A 7,410-nucleotide genomic window follows, 5' to 3' on the forward strand; every position below is an offset into this window, starting at 1 on the left:
CTAGTCTGACTCTATAAAATACTATAAATATGAGTATTAAAGAAACCCAGTAGATATGGTGACTGATATCACCCTTCGTAAGGCGATAACCCAACATCACGGCATTTTAACCCGAAATCACAACATTTTAACCATTATAGCATATGCCCTTCTTCATTAGCCCACTTGGAACAAAATAGTAGGATGTTCAAACCCCATTTAAAATTCATTTTTATACTTTTCTGAACCAATCGGACTATTGAAGATAGTCATACGCAATGCAGAGTGCTATGACGGAAATTTTCTATGGACTGTGGCAGGGCGGAGGATCTGGCAAGGGATAAGGTATAGTTGTTCGGGTCATACGAAAAATCAAGTCCTCGTGTACATATTGGCATACACGTAAAAGACACTCCGACAGTTGTAATTCAATATCAGAGTAGGCCATAGTGCCGCTATCCGTGCAAAGTTTCCGTCATAGTACACTGTATATAGTGTATGCCTGTCTTCATTAGCTCACTCAGAGCAAAACAGTAGGATGTTTAATCTCATTTAATTTTATTTAATTTTCCTACTTTTCTGCACCAATGGGACTATAAAAGATAGGCTGGCAAGCGGACGAGTGCACCCATTGACTATTGAGCATCATTTACTTGAAAACGTTGAGAGAACCCTCAACGAAATGTCGCTTTAATTAAAAAAGTAATTGTGTTTTTTGTTGTATCATCGAGTAAAGTGAACGTTAAACCCCATTTCTCTCTCTCTCAATTTTGATACCCAAAAATTTGACAAAACAAATAATGATTGATTGTCGGAAACTGTTTCATAAAGCAAAGTTGTTCTCTACTAAAAGGTTATCACTGTCCAAATGTTAGGAGTAGTCCACACCTAGGCCGACTATGCATGAAGTGTTTTTATAATTAAATTTATTAAATATAGTACCTTGCATCAGTAAATATAAAATTAATGATCCTTTCACCAGTAAATATAAATTAAAATTACCCGATTTGATTATTCTTTTAATATAACGTAATCATGTAACCTCATATAAAATATGGTAGAGCGTATACAAACAAATAATATGAATAGATTCATTATCAGAAATATTACAGGCCTTTCAAACGAACAGTCGCCATTTTTAGACCTAAATACATGTAGATGTACAAATATATTTTTATCGTCTCGGGCAAGGTCAAGGTCACGATCTGTTCACGGTTGATGATTGTGTTTAAATCGGTTTATATCATATTATTTCTATTCACATTACAATATTTTTTTTATAGGTTACGGTTATTGTTGTTATTTATCAAAATTGCTTCAATTATTTATTAAATATTTTTTGTTTGTTCGTTTGACCGGAACGTACGGAATTCTGGGATTTAAAATGGCGGCATAGCTTATTATTTTTCCCAAAGAAGAAATGATGCCGTGATTTAAAGTTAAATAAAGCTATTCCACACATACACACACGATTTTGGATTCAGCAAAGTAAAGTTGAAGGTAAGTGCACTTTTTATGCGAACTTCCGTTGACAGTATACCGATAGATCTAATGTTCATAAAAAAATAATCTGGCCGTGGAAAAAGTTTGCACGCAACTTTGTATATCAGACAGTCAGTATTTGTTTTTAACACGATGCAGTTACATTGTCCGTAAACCATACTATTCATAAACAAAATCAACATTGCTTTAAGTTATCGAAAGTAATACTGGTTCCAAAATTGTTTTTAAAAAATCTGGATCCAAAAATTATCAAACACATAACGAATTTATTAATGATGTAGACTGTTAAAATTCAGGCTGTGCTAATTATAATATAAGTACATGTAGTATTTTCTAAACATTTTTATGGGTGTTTCAGGTTGGGTTTTTTTGTTGTTATTGTACTGATATTTTTGCAAATTTAATAATGCATAATGCAAGAGCTAAATCTATATATTGTACGTAGGTTAAGTAGGTATTTCTTGAGACTGTAAATGTTAAATTTTTTTATAAGACATTTTAATGTATTAACTTGCTAAGTCTATAATCAAGTCTCAATGCCATCGGGTGCTCGAGATGTTCACAGATTCAAACACTGGCGGTTAATGTTAATGATTTAATTTAATTGAAAAATGGATAATCAAGACTTTAAGCTTATATACATAGGCCTATTTATATGATATAACATTAAATAACAAGTTTGCCCGTACATACTTGTACATAAAGGTTTCAGTCCTACTCCCCTGCTTATTTATTCTTGTGGTGGCCAAGAAAGTTCATCAGGATTTTCTGGCATGGTTCCTCTTTTAACTGGTGCAAGACAGAGGGGCTGGTAAGGGCTAATGTACAGTTGTTCGGATAGGACAAAAAACCAAGCTCTTTTTACACACGGTCCAGTCAAAATTTTCATCATAGCACACTTTCAAGCATTTGTCCAACTTCTTTAGCCCAGTTTGAGCAGCACAGTATGATGTTGAACCCCATTTCATTACAGATCCACAGTAGGTTGGCTGTCAGCCCAGTTGGAGCTGAACAGTAGGCCGTTTAACCCAATATCGTTTTTTTGGGGAGTATAAAGTTGCTTTTTATTTATTTATTTTTTTTTTACAGATCCTACATGTATATTTGAGCACCCGTGGTGGCAGTAATGACAAAGAAGTTCTAAAAAGATTTATATGGGCTTTATAATGAAAGTTAGACAACACTACTACTTGCCAAACACTACTACTTGTCACATAATGTAATGATATAAATATATATGTATCTATGGTAGCACAAATATCATCAGAATGTAGGCCAAAGCTTTACAAGCATTGTAGGCCTAAAATACTTTCTGTCTGAACTTTTGACAGTCAATTCTTTGATGACTAGTTAGTTTAGAGCAGATATCCTGTCACAGTATTATATAACAGCTCTTTGGCTTAAAATTTAAACTGAGTTGTATCAGTGAGTTGAAAATCATCTGTGTTCCTGTTATTGCTCCCTGCTGCAGCCAGTAAACAATAACCTTTTGCGTTCCTTACAAATCTTCCAATTTTTACTGATAGATCAACCATAGCAAAGATCTCTATTAAGATTATATTTGTAATGTGTGTAACAAATTCTATGACATAGGTATAATATTGGTGTAGTTAAGTATATACCATATTTATGCACACATTTCAATATTGGCATATTATTAGTCTCTATCATCTAGAAAAAAATATTCTATATTCTACGAATATTAGTGTGGTTGCGTTGTCAACATTTGAGAATAATCGGTCATAGGCTAGATTATCCGGTCTTTTACATTATCATAAACAAAGTCTAAGGGAGGTAACTAGTCCTAAAACAAGATGTTGACGCCCATGAAATTTATATAAGAATGCCATTTCCGAAAATCCATTTGATTGCATTGTCAGTTCAATATCCAACACTCTTAATTTTTTTTATTGTAAAATTTCTCTCTTCATGGGCCATATCTATGTTGTTTTTTTTATTGAATCCTAATTCGTCATCACTATTCATGTTTGTTTATAAATGCAAGTGTTATTGACAACTGTCCCAGACCCTCATTATTTATATGGCCCAACTTTTCTTCGGGGTACACCGGCACGGTATTAGACTAGGATAAACATTAGTCTTATATACCGCCTCTACTTAATTATGGATGTAGGTCGGAAAAATGTAAAATTTGGCAATTTGACTTATACTCAACATCGACTTATGCTATAACTGTTTCAAATGACAAGTGCTAAATGAAGTATTTATGTGGTCTTTGGTGAAAGAAATGAAATGAAATGGGGTTTAACGTCCTACTGTTCTGCTCCTAACCTGGGCTAATGAAGACGAGCATATGCCATACAGTGTGCTATGAGGGAAATTTTGCCTGGGCAGCGGGGCTACGGCCTACTCTTATATCGAATTCCAACTGCCAAGGGATCTTTTACGTGCACGCCAATGTCTACACGGGACCCCGTTTTTTTGTCCCATAACGACTAGACAGCTGTCCTTGTCAGTCCCTCTGTCCTGCATCACTGACAAGGGAAACCACGCCGGAAAATCAGGATGAACTTTCTCGGCCAATACAGGGATCAAACACCCGACCTCCAGGCTAGCGAGCCAGCGTCTTACCCACTTAGCCACTTGATCCCCCCCTTTGGTGAAAGAGAGAGAGAGAGAAATGGGGTTTACTGTCCACTGGACACAAACTAGGTCATTTCGGGACTAACATGGTTTAATTTTTCATTTACATAATTCGCTTGCGCGTAGGGGTCTTTAGCAGGGGGAGGAAACCGGACGACCCGGAGAAAACCCACGAGGTTGGACAGGCGACCCTACTCCTTGCCACGTACAACCGGGGATTCGAAACCGCGCCAGTCAACTCAATGACAGACTTTATGATACAGCGCGCGCACGCTAACCATTCAGCCATCCACCCCCCCCCCCTTTGGTGAAAGAAAACAGAGCTGTGGCTAGTGAAATGAAAGTTTAACGTCCTACTGTTTTGCTCTGAACTGGGCTAATGAAGATGGGCATACGCCATACAGTGTGCTATGTGGGAAATTTTGCCCGGACAGTGGCACTACGGCCTTCTCTTATATCGAATTCTAATTTCAAGGGCTCTTGTACGTGCACGCCAATGTGTACATGGGACCTCATTTTTTTGTCCCATTTTAATGACTAGATAGCTGTCTTGTCTAGCCCTCTGTCCTGCATCACTGACAAGGGAGAACCACGCTGGAAAATCTGGAGTAACTTTCTCGGCCAATGCAAGGATCGAACACCCGACCTCCAGACTAGATAGCCAGTGTCTTACGGACTTAACCAACGTGATCCCCGTTGTGGCTACAATTCCTGGATTTGAAGGTCAGGTATGATATGAAACGAATATTTTGAACCAATGCAACCAATCTGTGACGGGTTAACTGATAGAGGGTTACATCCTTGATATAAATATACTTGTCGCAGGTTTTAAAAATAGAAAGATATATATAAAGGTAGCTCAAAATTCATCTCTACATATACATAGGCCAAGGGGGGATCATGTGGCTAAGTGGGTAAGACGCTGACTCGCTAGCCTTGAGGTCGGGTGTTCGATCCCTGCATTGGCCGAGAAAGTTCATCCTGATTTTCCGGTGTGGTTTCTCATTGTCAGTGATGCAGGACGGAGGGCCTGACGAGGACAGCTGTCTAGTCGTTTGGATGGGAAAAAAAAAACAAGGTCCAGTGTACACATTGGCAGTTGGAATTCGATACAAGAGTAGGCCATAGCACTGCTGCCTGGGCAAAATTTCCCTCATAGCACACTGTATGGCGTAACCTTTTGCGTCTCTTCAAAATATTTCAAATCTTTTGTCATGGATCAACCATTGCAAATATCCGTGTTACAATTATATTTGAAATGTGTTAAACCAATTCTGCAACACATGTAATATTGGTGTAGTATATATCTTTGTTTATACACCCACATATCAATTTTGGCCCTGTTTGTCCGTACACTGGGTGTGAAATGTGAATCATTCCGATTGTGAGAGGACAAGCATTATCAATATACAGCTTTTCAGGACTTTGCCTTCCTTGGTTAATTCTCCTTTTTTCAAATGCAATAGATGCTGTCTTTATTCTTAATTGATCTTTTTCAAATTTGTGTTACACACTGGAATCATGAGAGGACGAAACCTATCAATATTCAGTATTCCACAACATTCCATTCCAGTGTCGGCCGAGAAAATTCTTCGTGATTTCCAGACTTGGTTTCCTCCCCTTGTCAGAGGTGCAGGACAGAGGGCCTGACAAGGAGGGACAGCTGTCTAGTCGTTTGGAAGGTACGAATGACCGAGGTCCTGTGCACACATTGGTTCGCACGTGAAAGATCCCTTGGCAGTTTGAATTCGATATAAGAGTAGGCTTTAGCGCCGCTGTCTGGATAAAATTCCATAATAGGACACTGTATAGCATATTTCCATGTCATTAGCCCTGTCGGAATAGGACATTAAACCCCATTTCATTTCACTCATTCCAAAGTTAACTCCTATTCCATCAATACCTTGAGCAAATAAGATAGAGGCTATAGGTTTTGGCCCAATTTGGTCAATATCCCAGTTTTTTCTTTCTTATATGCATATCAACACTTTCATAGCGCTAATGTAGACCTTTTTCTTGAACATTTTCCCTTGTCAGTGATGCCGGACAGAGGACCTGACATGGATGGCTGACTAGTCATACGGAAGGGACAAAAAAAACCAAGGTACAGTGTATACTCAAGTGTGTGTGTGTGAAAGATCCCTTGGCAGTTGGAATTTTATATAAGAGTACGCCATAGCTCTGCACACTGTGTGGCATATGCCCGTCTTCATTTCTCAAACAGCTGTGGATAAAAACTGTTAATATTTAAATGTGTATTTTGTATTTTATAACATTATATTTTTGTCTTTTAAATAAAGTATATGTATACATACTTGTAGTATATTTTGTCATATAATTCTGCTAGATTTTTAACTTTTCTGTGCAATACATTTAGAATTCTGACTGGTTATGGGTAGATAGAGAGCAGTGGGGTAAAACATCCAATAGACATAAACTGTCCTTTGGGACTAAGTGATTCAATTCAAGTTGAATAATTCATCCGCACCAGGAATCTTTAGTAGTAGGAGGACCCAGAGAAAACCCATGTTCAAGTTGGGTGTGGAAAGAAACCACTTGACTCAATGACAGACCTTATGATCTAAAGCGCACACGTTGGACCACTCAACTTTTAGCCTCACCCACGGGTCAGGAAAATTTGATTATTGGTTGAATGTACTTCCCATTTACTGCGGCGAATAATGAATAATTTTGAAGGTTTTAATGCTCATCAAAATTTGACATTAGAATTGCATCCGTAAATGATGTTAATTTAATGTTAGATTTACGTTATAATGGTCGGTTAGATATCCATCATTTTGCTCATCCTTTTAACGACAATTTAACGTCAGGAAATGACGTTAATCTAGCGTAAAGTTTACGTCATTTTTATGTTATATTTACATCATTTTCTGACGTAAATCTAACGTAAAGTTTACGTCATTTTCTGACGTAAATCTAACGAAAATGACGTAAACTTTACGCAAATTTTACGTTAGATTTACGTCAGAAAATGACGTAAAGTTTACGTTAGATTTACGTCAGAAAATGACGTAAATATAACGTAAAAATGACGTAAAGTTTACGTTAGATTAACGTCATTTCCTGACGTAAAATTATCGTTAAAAAGATGAGCAAAATGATGGTAAACTGACTGACCATTTTTACGTAAATGTAATGTAAAATTAACATCATATTGTTATGTGGGTAAAAGCATAAAAGGTTAGATATAATGATGCCATGGCCGTGGCGACATGCTTAGGGTTTTTTTTTTTTTTTTTTTTTTTCAGTCAACCCGATTGATTCAGTTTCAAAACTTTCGGCCTCATTCCTTGAGACGATAAA

At 37.1% G+C, this 7,410-nt stretch overlaps 1 long non-coding RNA gene across 1 annotated transcript; it reads left to right on the top strand.

The window, feature by feature from the left end:
- Positions 1–720: 720 nt before the first annotated feature.
- On the top strand, positions 721–6,400 carry LOC130013536 (uncharacterized). The gene is made up of 2 exons (XR_008788720.1): positions 721–1,479; positions 2,572–6,400. It is a non-coding gene; the product is annotated as an uncharacterized LOC130013536 (long non-coding RNA).
- Positions 6,401–7,410: the final 1,010 nt, after the last annotated feature.

This window comes from Patella vulgata, chromosome 7, assembly GCF_932274485.2.
Source record: "Patella vulgata chromosome 7, xgPatVulg1.2, whole genome shotgun sequence".
Lineage (NCBI taxonomy): Eukaryota > Metazoa > Mollusca > Gastropoda > Patellidae > Patella > Patella vulgata.